The sequence below is a fragment of the Chinchilla lanigera genome, unplaced genomic scaffold (genome assembly GCF_000276665.1).
Source record: "Chinchilla lanigera isolate Chin_1 unplaced genomic scaffold, ChiLan1.0 scaffold00005, whole genome shotgun sequence".
Classification (NCBI taxonomy): Eukaryota; Metazoa; Chordata; class Mammalia; order Rodentia; family Chinchillidae; genus Chinchilla; species Chinchilla lanigera.
In genome coordinates, this window is record NW_004955406.1 from 13,668,020 (window position 1) to 13,684,546 (window position 16,527).

Below are 16,527 nucleotides of genomic sequence, written 5' to 3' on the forward strand. Positions count from 1 at the left end.
AATGGGATCCCTAGGATTTAGCAAACAATTGATGTGTGAGATGAAGAACAGGATGAGGTTGAAATCTGGCTCAAGGAGGATGAAAAGCCCATTAACACACCCAGCAATGAGGAAACTAGCAGATTCGGAACAGAAGCCAAGAACTCCATCGGGGACACATGAAGTTCAAGGGGCCAGTAACAGTGCAGCTAGAGAAACAATTGCTCTTAACTAAACTCAGGAATAAAATGTTTTATGGAACTTTTGCAATATCCTCCAGTCTCCTTGTTGCAGCAGGAAAACCTCCCCTTCAAAGAGACCACAACTGCAGTTACACCTTGCGGTGACATCACCGCTGCAGAGACAGGGTCTCCCTGTCCTAGCAAGAACTTTCTGGAGATGTGCTAGGTTGAAGCTGCTGGCTGCTGCTTTGGAAAGCAAGCCCTGTAATCCAATAGCTACCTTTCTCCTCAGGAAGCCCTCTTTCACCACAGTTTTAGGGCAAAAATCTGGGGTCCAGGGGTCCCAACACATCAAGCTCCACTGCCTGTCTCAAAGAGCCAATCAAGGAGATAAGATTAACGATGAAGGGCAGAAAAGAACTGCTATCAGCATGGCCAGGCCAGGAAGACAGATAAAGAGGTTCCAAATGGCTTTGAGAGGCTGGTAGAAACTTGAGATTTTATAGGAAAGAGAGCAAAGGCAAGGGTTAGGGTTGGTGTCCCTGGCAGGGCAGGTGGTCCCAGCTGAAGCTGAACCATTGTCTGGTTGATGAGTATCTCAGGACCGGTTCCGGGAGGTGGCTCTGGAGACTAGGACGAGCCACCGCCCATGATGCTGGCTGCTGTGTGGGGAGAGGGGAAGCTCAGCACTGGATGATCTATGGGGCTTTGCTCTTCCTGGAATCGAAGGAGCCTGCAGGGTGAGGGAAAGACTCAAGACTCTCGGCACCGTCACTCCAGAGGATCTGGTACAGGACAGTGTAAGAACTGGCAACTGACTGCCCCTGAAAATAACTGTGATTCTTATTTCAAGGTCGTCAGTTATGAAGCAGAATGAGACAAGTTAGGTAAAGTTAGAGCTAATAAATCTTACATCACCAGCTTTTAGATAGACACTCCTTAAGCGATGAACATGCCTAGTGGCAGAGCTAAGCAGGGATCTGGTGCAAACTTTGAAGGCAATAAAGATGAATATAAAATGAAATTACCCATGGGGCCTCTGCAGGCCCAGGCTTTGAGTCCCTGTAATACAGTCAGGAGCTCTACTTTATTTTTAACCTTTATCACAGTCCTCGGGACAAAGAGCCTCGCCTACAGCTGTGGAGTCAACCCCGGCAGCTCTGCGCTGCTTTCCACTTCAAAAGGGCCACGGAGCCCACCACTCACCTGGTTGTGGGGTCCCAGAGTGGTAGGTTGGGGCCCGAGGATGCCCTCCCAAAGAGGAAATGGGAACAGATAGGTTCTTGGCTCACCTTCACAGAAAAACACTTAAAGAATCATCAGTGTGAGGTGTGCCTGGCAGATTCCATAGCCAGAGTGAAAGTAAGATCCGATTTGGAAGTGACTTCAGCTTGACCTGGTAACAAATGGAGGAGCAGACTGACCTGGTAACAAAGGAACAGGGACCCACTTCTCATCAGTGGGGTGGGGTGGGTTTGGTTGATCACAACCTCAGCTCTGGTCTGGAAGAAGCCCTGATCACTCAGCCCAGGCTGCATGAGTTACTTCTGCCTGGGGCGCCCTCGGTTTTTCAAGGTTCTGCTGGAACCCGGGGTGACCCATAGGTTTAGGATAAGGACTGAACATTTTTTTTTCCCACAGTGGGAATTAAACCCCAAAGCCTTTGCACTGAGCTACATCCCTGAGCCATTTAACTTCTTTTAAATTTTAAGACAGGCTCTCACTAAGTGCTAAGTTGCCAGGCTTCACTTCAACTTGAGATCCTCCTGCTTCAGCCTCCAAGAGTGCTGGAGTTACAGGTGTGCATCACTGTGCCCAGCTATGGCTAGAGACTTTTGGGTACTCATTGGTAGTTGAATGCCCTTGTAAATCTCTCATCTTGACACCCTCAGACCTACAGGGGGATGAGACAGATTATGTAAATGTAGGACTAATTACCCTTGTATTGTCAGCTTTTAGGCAGATACCTGGTAAGGACTGCCATGCCTCTATGCAGAACTGAGCAGAGATCTGACCCAAAGTCTTAAGGTAAAAAAGAAGACAGTTACAAAATGAAGGCCAAGCTTGGTTCTGCTTTTAGTTACCTCTTAGGCATCTATAAACCCAAGTGAACAGTGACTTTTTCTTTGTTTTGGTTTTAGCAAAAACAGATTTAAGTCCCTGGCTGCCTCAAGAAAAAAAAATATGCTTTTAATGAGTAACAGGTTTATGCTCTGAACCTCCGGTAGTTTCCAACTCTGTCACCAGGATATGGCAGCTACCAGGGAATCTTATACATATCTCTGAGCAGGAACAACCCTGGAAGGACTGGAATGCGCTATCTTACCCGGTCAGGCGTCTAAAACACACAAATATATTTCGTGTCATCCTGAGTACACAGAATTTATAACCAGCATTTTAAAACCTTCCTGCTGCTCACCAACGATTTCAACATTTTTATGTGTAGTGTAAATAAACTTTATAAAGTCTTCATTTTCTCCCTATCAAGTGCGAATGTTACAAACCTGTTAGCCTAGTTGAGACAATAAACATTTAATACAGCATCACGGATTAGGAGGGAAAATCATAGAGTAACACTTCAGGAAAGACAGGGAAAGTATTGTGGAGAAAGCACTGTAATGGCTTTCATTACATCTCACTGCTTCTTGCTTGTTACAAGAAGAAATCATTTGGGGTGCACATTCCCTGACAAATTTTTGAAAAAGTGTGCACATGGCAGGAGGGATTCGTGTAAGCAGACACACTAGGAAGAGGAGCCTATAGAGTGGGTCACTGCAGAAGTTAGTCATACTCTGTAGGTACAAATAAATGTATTAAGAGTCACATGCAAACATAACGATTATATCCATTATATGTGCCAGATGTAACTCAAAGACTCTGTTGTTACTCCTATAAAAACATCTAAGCTAAAACATGTTCCCTAATACAAAAAGATCCCACAAACTAAGTCCATTCATTAGTCCTTAGAGCTTTAGGTTAATTGGTAGTCAAGCCTAGACCTGTGTGGATCCCTTTTGTAAAAGAAAAAAACCATTTATGACCTGAATAAGCAGTCTCCAAAGGGGTAAGTTTGAATTTGGAGCATTCTCTTTTTGTCTTGGTATTTCTTAGGGTTCATCCAATAATTGATATCTCATAATGTGTCTATTTTCCCCACAGCCATCTTCCAAACAGCTAAGGAGCATATTATTTACATTTTTAACATTCACATGAAGTGAGAAAAATTGACAAGTAAATAATAAACACCATTTTAAAAAGTAAAATAAACATCTTTTGTGAGACGTGTCTAGATTTCAAGGATCCTGACACGTGAATATACATATACATAAACATACATATATACGTATCAAATGTGTGTATATTGATTTATCTTAGCATTGATTGATAATCCAGTTCAACACTATGGGACCACTTTGCCAGGAAATGTATGCCTATGCCAGACATTGCGAAGATAAAAATAAGTAAAACAAAACTTTGACCTTCAAGTCTTTAAGGAATGCTGAACCACTGACTAAGCACTGAAATACAAATTGGTCAAACAGTTACTGCAAACGTAGTTAGTTAAGCTGAGGTCAGGCTGGAATAGAGTGGCTCCTAATCCAATAGGACTGGTGTTCTGGTAGAAGGGAAGATTTGGGCACAAACACACCCACCGCGGGAGAATGCCGCCACGTGATGCTTCAAATTGTGCTGCTGCAAGCTGAGGAACGCCAAAGATTGCAGGCAAACTCCTGAAAGCTAAGGGAGAGGCATTGAACGGATTCGCCCCGACAGCTTTCAGAAGGATCCAAACCTGCTGGCCCTGTGACCTCAGACCTGCAGCTTCCAGAACCATGAGATTGACTTTTATATTGTTTCAGCAACTGCATTTGTAATGCTTCCTTACCGCGTCTCTGGAAAATTAATACAGATTTTAATGACTACCTTCCCCTATATATTCTTGCCCTGTACCCAGTTACAGTATTATATGTTCATGACGATTGTGACTAGGATTATGCAGGTGCTGTTTGGTCCTGTTGTACCTTACATAATTTGCCTTGTGGCGTTTATGCTTTGTTTTATATAAAACATCACTTAGGAGAGCGGGCGTAAAAATTAAATGAGCAATAAATTGGTGTGCTGCGACAAAAGAGAGTTTTTGAGGTGGCAGCTTGACTCTTTGCCTCTCACGTTTTCACCTCCATGTGCTGAGCCAGAAGACATCAGCGAGGCCAGCGTGGGCGAGGGGGTGACAGATGGGAGTCAGTAGAGGCGGAGAGAAGGCAGGCAGGAGAGGACTGTGTGTCTGAATTCTTGGCGGCTTTGTCAGAGTTATCACTTAATAATGTTCGGGAGGCTCTAGGGTCATGAAATGAATGGGGGTATAGAAGTGTGCAAGGTGTAGGGGACCAAATGCTGGAGAAACACTTCTCACAAAGGCGGGCACTCACATTGCCGTGAGAGTAATCAATATCCAGTATCTAACAGGACAGTAAACGTAAGCAGGGATCACACAGGTTTTTAGTTCAGAAACTCTAAGCCTGGGCACAGAAGGAAACTCAAGGAAATTCTCAGTGTCAGGTGACAGATGTGGTCTTGACTGGGAGAGCAATCTAATGCTCCATGGAGGAAACAGCGACACACTAAACGCTAATCCCAACAGCCTAAGACTCATCTCAGTGAAAATCTGGAGACCTGGTTGTGAATAATACTGAGGTCCCATCTATGAGCTGGGCTACCAACATGGGACAGGACGGAGACAGGAATGGAAGGTTATGGGGACTGGTGAGACTCTAGCTTCTCGGGCAATTGCAATCACATCTTGCTGGTAGGCAGGAAGACCGGGATGTTTGGAGAACAGCATCAAACACGCCTATGTGGGTGGATTCAAAGTGATGGCAGTCAGGGCTGCGCTACTAGAGAAAATCATCAACAATGCACCCCAGGCAAGGCCAGAAAGGACAAGGCAGATAAGGAAGTTGTAAAACTTACTAAGTAACTAAGCTACTTCAAGGTCTGTGCTAGGAAATGAATTTTGTCTTCCCAAAATTACTATGTTGAAGTTCTGACCTTCAGTGTGACCATATGTGGAATAAGAAAATAATACTGATTAAATGATTGTGAGGGTGGAGTCCTGGTCCAGAAGGATTAACGTCCTTAAAGAAGAAATCCCAGAGAGCTTGCTCACTCTCTCTCCCACTGTGTGTGCCCAAGGTGAGACGGCAGCCAGTTACAAGCCAGGAAGAGCACCCTTACCAGGAACCAAACTGATCAATACTTTGATTTTGGACTTGCTGGCTTCCAAAACCGACAGAGCAAATTTCTACTTTTGTCATTTAAACCACAAAGTATATTTTGTTATGGCACCCTGAGAAGACTTGTAGAGTACATGACAAATTTAAACATTTTTCATTAATAGCTTTTCAACAAAAATTAACCTGCCTCTAAGGAAAGTTGTTAAGGTACATGCTTGCTTGTGAAAGGACAATTATAGTCAATTAGTTGTTGCAATTTAGCTTAAATACACAAGACAGAAAGTTTTACCTGCAGAAGAAGTCATTCATTGTTGCCAGGCTGACTACCCACTACTGCCACAATGTGCTTCTGTAAGAGCACACAGAATAGCAGACTTGTAGGCATATTAGAGCAAAAGTTAGAAATCATTTCATAGCCTGTGACTACACTGTCACATAGATAGCCTTGACGACCTCCTTCTCTTTGACAATGCGCTGCGCCAACTTGACTGTGTCCAGCTTGTGTTTTCCTTAGTTAGAAAAATATATATTGTTTCCAACTTGCTTCAAGGACTTCATGTCTGGGACAGACTGGCCCAGTCAAGGACCCATTTAACTCTACTTGCTCTGCTCACACCTCCCTCCCCTCCTTCCCAGGATGTTAAACAATTCCTTTCAAGTAAACCTGCCTGACAAAATATGACATAATTCTTGTATTCCATGTAACAAATCATGTAATACCTGCTATCAGCTCTGTACTTTCCACTCACAAACCATATTTAAACTGAACTCAAGCCTGACTCTGGGCTGGTGATTTGAACCTCTGGGTTCCCCAGCCTGAGAGCATAGTAAAAGTTGCCTCCTAACTCCTTGGTGAAAGAGTCTTCCCTTTGGATTGATGTTGGTTTTTCCCTGCTACACTTCCTCCCCACAAGCCCCAAAGCAATGGCCAACCAGTCATGGACTAAAACCTCCAAAACTGTAAACCCAGATATACCTTTTCTCTTTGTAAGCTGATTTCCTCAAGTATTTGTTATAGTCACAAAAAGCTGACTAACACAAAGCCTGTGCATATTTTAAGGCTACTTAAAAATATTTCCAGAGTCCCTAACAAAAAAGGTTGATCAATTTACATTCCACAAAGGAGTTGATTAGAATATTTTTTTTCCACATATTCCTGCCACCCTTACATTTAAGTATAAATGTTAAGTTAGGAATTCAAGTTCAAGAAGTCTGTCTGGGTAATGTAAGGAACAATCGGGGCAATGGATAAGGAAAGGCTGCTGAAGGAATGTGTTACTAAATCAGCTGTCACAGTGGGCAGCTGTAGCTTAATCTTGCAGCGAAACTCCAGCAAATGATGCACAAGGTGTCAAACTATCCCACCTATAGGGAAACCACTTATATATCAACCCAAGAATCATTAAGTGAGGGGTACTTGAAGGGAGGTAGCAGAGGGATTTCTGTAGTTACAAAATAAAAATAAGAAAGTCCTCATCAGATTAGCAGTTAGAAGTCCACTGGAGTGTGCTGACATGTCCAGGGATGTGTCCCAGTAGCAATAGCGTCTGTTGTACTTTGTCAACTTAGTAGGTAAAATAAGTTTTGTATATTGAGAACTAAACTCTGGCTTTTGCCCTTAACTCCTGGAGGTGATGAGGCCTCCAGAATGCTCTGCCTGTTAACAATGTCTTTCTTTGCCTGGGGGCTTTGACCACCAAACAGTGTAACAATGAGATTTATAATAGGGGTTTTGACTCTTTGCACTCAAAGACTCTCAGTCAGCAACACTCTGTATTGTCAGCCGCTGTGGCCAGGAAGGAAGGCAATGGTGATTCTATGAGGAGGGGAAGGGAAACCTACACTAGGGTCCCCCCCTGATGCTGCCCTTTGAGTTTCTTCCCCTTGCTGACTCTAATCTATTTCCTTTCACCATGTTTAAAAACTATAATCATGGGCCAGGGATATAGCTCAGCGGCATGGGAAACAGCACCTGCATGGGAAACACGAGGCCCTGTGTTCAATTCCCAGCACCAAACGCAATAATACAAATAAAGAATTATAACTGTAAGTATGATAAGTTTTGAGTCTTTTGCTAATAAATTATTCAACTTGAGAATGGTCACAGATAAGCTCTCTAAGCTTTTTTGTTTTTTTTCTTAAGAAATTTAACTTTGTAGAGTTTTTAGGGCAGGGAGAAGGCAGGTGAATAGTTAAATTATTCACCTATTTAATTAACTTTGTTTTGAGTTATTGTCTATTAAGTTCTAATAATCTTTCCTTGATACCTTCTGTTTACTTTAAAAGGCTTTTCTTACTACAAACTCATGTAAGCATTCACCTTTGTTTTCTAATGTTTTATAATATCAATTTCCCCCATTTAGCTAATTTTTATGGAATTTGTTTTGTTATTGCAGCTAGGTAAAAACCTATTCTTTTCCACAACTTACCCAGCATCGCCTTTTGAATAATTATTTTTTCTTCATTTTTATCACATGCTAAATTCCCATGAATGCTAGAGTTTTATGTGGTCACTCTATTCTCATCCATCTGCATTATACAATTGATCATGTACCACCCTTGTCTCTCCTTTCTGTGGCTTTATAATGTATATTAATATCTCACTGTATCCATCTTTCCAACTTATTGTTCCTAATTAAATAGTCTTGGCTTCACTGCCTATTTAGTCTTCCATCATAAAATTTTCTGCACCCTAAAATATACTTCTCAGAAATAGAAGATAAAAATCACTTCTTTAAATTCCCACTGGTTTCCCTTAAAATGCTACTAGATTTTTTTTTGAAATTTTATTCTGCAAAAATTAATTTCAAGAAGACTGATATATTTACAAAGCTGAACCTTTTCATGAAGGAACATGGTCTACTTCACGGTGAATTATAATGATAATAACAATAATTTAAGAGAAAAACACTTTTCTTAAATTCACGTTCTTCATACAAATCCAGCATATTTCTTGTTAACCTCAATGAAATAAGTATTTTTATAGCACTTAGTGAACATTTCCAGATTAGCTACAGAAATGTTTTTCTTCTACCATCATCATACAAGACTTCAGCCAATTTGAGCATATAAAAACCATTATCATAGATTTAATGTGTGTTGCTCATTTGACTTTTTTGAGATGTTGAATAATTCAGCATATATTTATTAGTTAATTGTATTTCTTTCTTGGTAAACTTTATCTTTTGCCTATTTTCTAAACTATATATTCAAATATCACATAATACTTGTGTATATTTTCTTCTATTCATTTATATCTCATGTTTAAAATTCTTTCCTTCTTGGGAAAAAATATATATGTATATGCAAGGATGGCTGGGACAATTGTACTGCTTGTGTCTAATTGCTTATTGAAAGGAACAGTTAATGCTTAAATTTTTTTTTACCAATTTTGCATGCTTATATTTGGTAATCTGAACAACTAATCTGAAGACAACAATATGCAATATAACAACCATTGCTGAATTCCTACCACCTTGCTTAGTGACGCTCTGTATTACTTCTGGTTTTTTTTATTATTTTTTATTCTCCTTAATTGTTTGATCAATCTTGCATTCTTACATCTGGTAATCTGAGCAACTTTGTTGAAGATAACAGTATGTAATACAACAACCATTGTTAATTTGCTATTATCTTGTTTTGAAATTCTGTATCATTTCCATTGTTTTTGTGTTGTTTTGTTTTTGTCTTTGTTGTTGTGACTTTGTTATTGGTTTCTTTTCTCTTTAAACTAAAAAGAAATTCTTTCCTTCTCTAATACGGTGCTGGTGATGGGGATCAAGGGCCTTATATGTGCTGGGCTCACATGTGAATTTCGACTCCCTAATCCACATGGAATGTATGTCACTTTATGGTGTGAAATACAGACTGGGTTTTGTATTGAATGCTAAGAGGTGGTTGCTTTGTCTGTCAATTGAAGCATGGTGTCTTTTTAGAGTTTACACTATGCCAGAATAATTTAGTTTACTTAATAATTTTCTTATTTGTACATGCTTATGGTACATAAAGTTAACATCCCATGTGAGGAATTGGTATGTGTACATAACACATCTTAAATCCTTTTACTTCCTGCCCCTCCATCCATCTCTGAATTCCCTTTTTTTCTTTTTTTTATGTTTGCAATACTTAGTAATTTGGGGGGACAGACTTCCTTGGCACACACTTCTCAGCTCGGTTATAAAATGTTCTCATTAAAAAGGAATTTAAACAGTGACAGCTAAAGACTCCTAGCAGCTGATACAGCTTGCATCTGACTGTTCTCCAAAAGAGAGCCTCCATGTGCTAAAGGTGCACTCCCCAGTAGGAAATGGAGGAAACTTCAGAGGCAGAGCCTAGTCCAAGGTTTGAGGACACTGGGGACACGCCAGCAGAGGGGACTGCAGACAGAGGCCCCTTCCTCTCTCCCTCTGCGGCTGAGCCATGCAGTGGTTATGGTGGGCCACCTCCCCACAGGCCAAAGCAGCAGGGCCATTCAGTCACAGACTGACACTGTGAACCAATGTACACTTTTTCTCTCTAAGCTGATTTATCTCAGGTGTTTGGGAAAGCGGTGGGAAGCTGACTCACACACTAGCGTGTCCAACAAGATACATTTTCGTTTAAAGAATGCTGACTACTTCAGCCAGCGAACGCCAGCTTTCTGAAAGTCTGTGAAGAGCTAGGCAGGTACTTTTCCCACCACAATCTGTAAAAATGGGTTGCTAAAATTTGCTTGGAAGTATCAACTGCTCAAGGGTACATATGATGAATTTATAGCCACAAGTTTGGCATTCCTACAAAGGAGGTGTTCCATTTACGGAAAAGACAACCCTCTGAGAATTTCAACATATTCGGCAGACGTGAGCTGAGATTCTAGAAACATACTATCTACGCAGCAATGTCAAGGACCAAGAAAACTACCTCTCAGAATCAGACATGGCTGCACATAAACAGCATCAAATTTGCTATCTCAAAACCTAGACTGGAGCCCTCACACCACCTCCAAGGTTTGACCATGACTAAATCTCTTAGAGTCTCAGTTTTCTCTCCTATGAAATGGGTGACCTCATGGGTTGTTCCAAGAACTAAATGAGAAAATCTGTTTGAAGGTATTATATAAACCCTAAAGGGTTGTTCAATCACCAGTAGTTATTAATTAATTTGGCTGATCTAATTTTAATATTCTGCTCCTCTTGCTGTGGAGGAGATGGTGGCACCTGCTGTCCTTGGCTGGGGAAGCACTGTCTGGATTCCACTGCTGCCCCTGCAATCTCACCTTGCTTGGGAGCCAAACTGCTTCCAGCCTGCAGCCTTCCCAGGCAGTGTCTACAGTAGCATTAGTGGAGGGCTTCATGAAGTCAGGCGCAGCCTCTAAGGAGGAAACAGAAGAATGATATTTATTGAGCATCTACCATGTGAATACACTGAAAGGTTACGCTAGCAAAATAGAGACAGGTAAGGACCATCCTTATCACTTTTTGTCGTTATCTTCTTTGTGGACCAGGCTCATGAGATCAGTGACGAAACATCATTCAGTACAGGCCAGTATGTGTTCAAAGCATTAAGTGCACATCCACCCTTGGGCAGTGTTAGGAGTGGCTAGGAGAAAGAGAGACTATTACATGAAAATTAGGTAGGGATCAACAGAATACTTGCACATTGATGAAAAGGCTTCACTGGTTCAAAGCTCTGCTTATGCAATTGGTAAGACTTTGCATTCTTTGTATGAAAAAAGTTTGTTCCGTTTCTTTTTGTTCTCTCTTAGGTGCCTTTCTCTTTTCTTCTCTCCTTTCTTTTTATCAGGTTGCATCTTTCTGCTCTTTAGAAGTCCCAACATCTCCATAGGTCCCTTTTTAATTGATGCACAACAGTTGTAATAATTTCCAGGGCACAGCGTGATGATACCGGACATGCACAGTGTGTAACGACCAACTCCAACTAACTAGCACTTCATCTCCTGAAACACTTGGCCTCTCTCTGAGTTTGAGCCTTCGAGTGCCCCTTTTCTAGTTTTTAAGTTAAATACGAAATCAGTCATTGTAAACTATAGTCGCTGTACTGTACTGCACAAGACTGAAACTCCTCCTTCCTGTCTGCTTATATCTCAGTACACATCATCCAACCTCCCCCATTCTTCCTCTCCCTGCCCTTCCACCCTTTAGGAACCATTATTCTACTTTCTGCTGCTATGACATCAACTTTTTGCTTCCTGATCTGCGTGTGATGGAAATTTTAAATATCATCTAATAGTCTAATACCATGGTAGGACAAATATGATTATCTAGCCCTCCATATAACTCAACAGTTAGACTCAGTCATCCTTGACTGGCTACACCCAGCTGCAAACCATGGATAGCCTGACCCAGCTCCATCTGACTGCACTTAGCTATACACCCTGTACTGTCTGACCATAAACATGCCCTGTTCTACTAACTTGTTTCAAGGACATTCTGCCAGCAACAAGAGATGACCAACACTACCCAACAGAAATTCACCATGCTATTCAATTTAAGGAAAATACAACTCCCTGAGAATTTCAACATATTTGGCAGATGTGGTTCAAGATTCTAGAAACCTACTATCTACACAGCAATGTCAAGGAACAAGAAACTGTCTCTCAGAATCAGATCTGGTTGCATATGAACAGCATCAAATTCAATGTCTGAAAACCTGGACATGATCCATTAAGATCCCTACCTAATTTTCATGTAATATTCTCTCCCTGTCCTAGCCACTCCCAACACTGCCCAAGGGTGGAAATGCAGTTAATGCTTTGAACACTTAGCTATACACCCTGTACTTTCTGGCCACAAACATGTCCTGTTTTATTAACTTGTTTCAAGGACTTTCTTCCCAGTAATGAGAGATGACCAACACTATTACTCACTTACTTCAAGAACTTTCTGCCCAGCAATGAGATGACTGACACTACCCAATAGAAATTCACCACACTTTCAAGCTCCTGTACTTCTTGCTTACAAAACCTATATAAGCTAATTCCAAAACCAGCTCACCTCTGATGACGAGCAATCCCCCATCAATCCAATGGCATAATGAAGTTGGTTGCCTTTCAACTCCTTAATGCAGAGTGTTTTTTATTCCATTTGGTACCAGTTCCATAATGTAGGAACATGTAATATGTGACTTTCTCCATGGGTCATTTAGAAACTGATTTTTTGCTTCCCACTGAAAAAGTAATCAAACATATGATTTTTAAAATTCAGATACTCCAAAAGATTGTACAATAAAATGGAACTCTTCCTTTCACCCAGGAGTAACTACTGTCTTTTTTTCCTTCCATAATTTTCCCCTGCGTACATGTAGGGGTAGAATTAAGTTTCTAAGGTCAAAGAGAATCTCTTGCACATTTAAAAAAAAGGCAGTTTCCTGTCTTATAAGTGATATTTAGTTAATTAACATTGTAAATTTTAAAAACTAGTTTTACATAGTCTTTAAATTAAAAGTACTTTAACCTAGTGACAAAGATCAGATCAGTTGGTTTAGGAGAGGAGAGTCATTACAGAGCATAGGGAAACTTTTGGGGGTGATGAATATATTTGCTACCCTGATTGTGGTAAATTTCATAGCTGTAAACAGATGTCCAAATTATCAAACTGTAGGGCTGCAGTGTGGCTCAGTGGTAGAGCACTTGCCTAGTATGTGCACGGTCCTGGGTTCAATAACTAGCACCACAAAACAAAACAAAGAAAGTATTAAACTGTATACTTCAAATAAGTGCAGTTTATTATATCAATTTACCTCTATAAATTAAAAATATCTTAAAAGACAACTCAGGAGACACTGGAATGGAGCAACACAAGGAAGACAAGAAGGAGGACAGTGGGTCCTCTGGACCCAGTAAGGATCTGAAGCAAGAATTTAAGCCCACAGGAAGGGCAAAGAGAGAAATTGCAATGAAGGAGGAGGAGGAGGTAGGCGGTGGAGCCTTCTCTCTGAGTCAGGACTTACTGTGTGGAAGAGCGATTCAAATCTAAGTTAAACCTACTTTAAATTTTTTAAATCTCTGAAGTGCTCCCATTCAAATTAAGATTATTGTTGTTCTAGCTTTAAATTCAGTAACGTTGGTATAAGAGTTATGTTTGGTTTTGATTACTTCTTAGATATTTAAAATTGCATCTGTAAGTTTAATGTATCTGGTGATCCCAACTCCTTCTAATTCCTGACAGGGCAATCTTAGATGCAAAAAACTAGCCAGGGATGGTGGCACATGCCAGCAGTCAGGAGGCTGAGGCGGGAGAATTGCTCCAAGCTTGAGGCCAGCCTGGGCTACATAGGGAATCTTTGGGTGCGTGAAGGAAGTGGGGACCCCAGTCTTCCTCTTTTGCTTCCCAGTCATGAGGTGAGCAATATTGCTCAGCCACATACTCCCCACCCACTACTGCCACTCAGGGCACCCCCACCCAAGAGACCTAAAACCAATGAGTCTGACTGATCACAGACTAAAGCTGGGAAGGGGAAGAAACACCTTCCTCTTTATAAGTTGGTCATTTCAGGTATTCATTACAGTAACAAATTTACTTATGCACCTTCCAGAATTGCAACATCCTCTATCAAACAAAGTTACCTTTCCAGGAGCTGCTGAGGCCGCTCAGCCAAGGATGAAAAGCTCAGATTGGATTGTGGATCCAAGGTTTGGTCCAAAACTCTGGACAAGAGCCCAGAGCAAGGGCTGGACTAACCTTTCAAGATGTCTCTACCCAGGTCGTGACAAAGTCAAAACAGCGAGAAGGAACTGTGGAGGGCAGGGACACGATCAGAACTGCGCTTTTAAGCTATGACTCAGGAGACTCTTTCATAACCCCACACGCTACCCACACGCATACCATCTGACAGGTATGTACCTACTTCAGGCACAATCTTGGGAAAATTGTCTCTTTTTTTCCCCCACATGTGAGGCTGTGGTTTTTCCTGGGTGCAACCATGGGAGCTCCTGGTATGATGAGCTGGTCTGCAGAGGGGGAAGTGTCCTTGGGAACTGCCTGAAGAGCCCTCAGGGCTGTGGACCGCTCTTGTGGCCGCAGTTGCCCACACTCCCGTTCCGTCTTGCTCCCCTGGAAGGTGCCGAGTCAGGGAGAGAAGGCAAAGTAGAACCTCACAGCTCCACAAGCTTCTCTCGGCTTCGTAGAGCCTCACTTCCTAGGCACCGGCTTGTAATGACCAGGGAAGCGCTTTGCTCCCTCTCAGAATCTGCATTCCAAGACAAAGGGTCATGATGGTAATGCTAAAACAGATGATGGCAACTGCAGACAGCAGGCCACAGTCCTCCTCAGACGTTCACCCTGCTACTGTCAGCATGTTCCCTCCTATAATCCTTCCACTTGAGGGACCCGTGACAAGTATATGCTGAAGGTTGAACGCTCTTCCCTGGCTCCCTGAAAGGTCTCATCTCAGATGTCACCGTTTCCGACAGGCCTGCCCTGACCACCTGCTGCTCTCTCCTCACATGGTCTTACTTTCTTACATCGTGTTTAACACAGTCCACAGCCCATGATTGCCCCCGGCCACTCAAGAGGCTCATCCCTTCTTACTGCTAGACTTAGCTGCTCTGGGTGGAGGCCCCTCCAATAGGCATCCCTTACACGAGCTTCTTTTCTGCCTTTCTGTTCTGTATTTCCAGCTTTCAACAGGACAGTTCCACTTCATGGCTCAGAATTGGCCAGGACCAGTAGCAAGGCTGCATGTAGCCTACATGTTGGTTTCTGGATCAATCTTTGCAATAGTGAAGGAATTAATATGCAGCTTGCTTTCTGAAACGATGACCATACTGTCAAAAGTTCTGCTAGTAAAAGGCTGTATTCCTTAGGATCCACTTGGAAGACACAACAGAGAGAGCGCGACAGAAAGAGGTGGCTGAGACGGTAAACTAGGACTGAGTTAGGTATCTGGTAGTGCAGTCATTATGTCTGATGCTGCTTATAAAAATTCAAAGCATTTTATAGCCATTAAATAAACTTTGGGAACTTTTACCTGCCTATCACCTTACCTCATTTTAAAATCCCTGTAAACATGATCTAGTGTTAACAGCACACGGTAATAATGATCATGTCTGTAGATTTTAAATGTATCTGTTGTAAATCCTGTGCATTTCATAACTTCTATCTGCTTACCAAGAGATAAAATACATTTCTTTTTCTAGGTACTGATTCATAAAAATGTGGCATGTTTGGGAAAAAAAGTGTTTAGTGTTATCATCATTTACAAGTGTTGCTTCCTAACTAGTTTTAATTCTTCTTTTTGTAAAATCTGTTTGATCCACTTAATCTTGAAGGATATTTTCCAAAATAAGCATTTCATAGTTAACCACATCTTGAGAGTATGATTTCAGTGAAGAAGGACCTATCTCCATTGTAAGATAATTGCCATGTAGTTCAAGGGGTCTCCTTCCCGCAGTTCAAGAAGGCTATCTATCCATGCTGTCCCTCTATCAGATATTATTTCACTATTATATGGAAAGCATTCTGCTAGTTGTTGCAGCAAAGGTGAGTAGAGAAGAATCTTTGCCCCCAAGGAACAACAACAAAAAATGATGGTAGAAGCAAATGGAAACCTTTTCATTAAGAAATGCCTCAAAACGTGGTACAACGTGATAGGTTAGTTGAAAGATATTTGAAAATCTGACAGGTCAGGAGTAAATTACAAGCAAGAAAACAACATGAAGCTGAACAAATTGTAAAGTGGATGGTATATTTAATAGAAAGTCATGAGACAACATTGTATTGGTGAGTTGTGTACGCAGGGTTTCAGTGGGAAAAATGTATTTGGTGTTTCAGGAACAAAAATGTTGCCTTTGTGGGATGTGGATTGGCAAGCAAAGGGAATTACTGAAGGCAGGATGGTCAGCTTGACTCCTGCTACTGTTAATATGGTCCTATTGTCCTCGTCGTTCCCCGGACGGAGGACTTCCGGTGCACAGGGAGCCTCGGGCGGGAAGCGCCAGTCTTCCGGCTGGCTAGCTTCCTGCCTGCTGGCTCCCTGAGGGTGGGCCCCTAGCGCACGGGGAGTCTCGGGCGGGGAGCGCCGGTCTTTGGACCGACAACTCACTCCCGGCCTTGGGGGTTTCCCGGAAGGAGGGCTTCCGGCGCACAGGGAGCTGCGGGTGGGGAGCGCCAGCCTTCTGGCTGGCTAGCTTCCTG

The 16,527-nt window shown here is 42.0% G+C and overlaps 1 long non-coding RNA gene across 2 annotated transcripts in view; it reads right to left on the minus strand.

The window, feature by feature from the left end:
• Positions 1-16,527, minus strand: part of LOC102005337 — an 84,089-nt gene that overhangs the window by 35,953 nt on the left and 31,609 nt on the right. For both annotated transcript variants that reach the window (XR_001236426.1, XR_001236427.1), the window contains exon 2: positions 12,388-12,559. This is a non-coding gene — a long non-coding RNA (uncharacterized LOC102005337). The remainder of the gene's footprint in view (positions 1-12,387; positions 12,560-16,527) is intronic.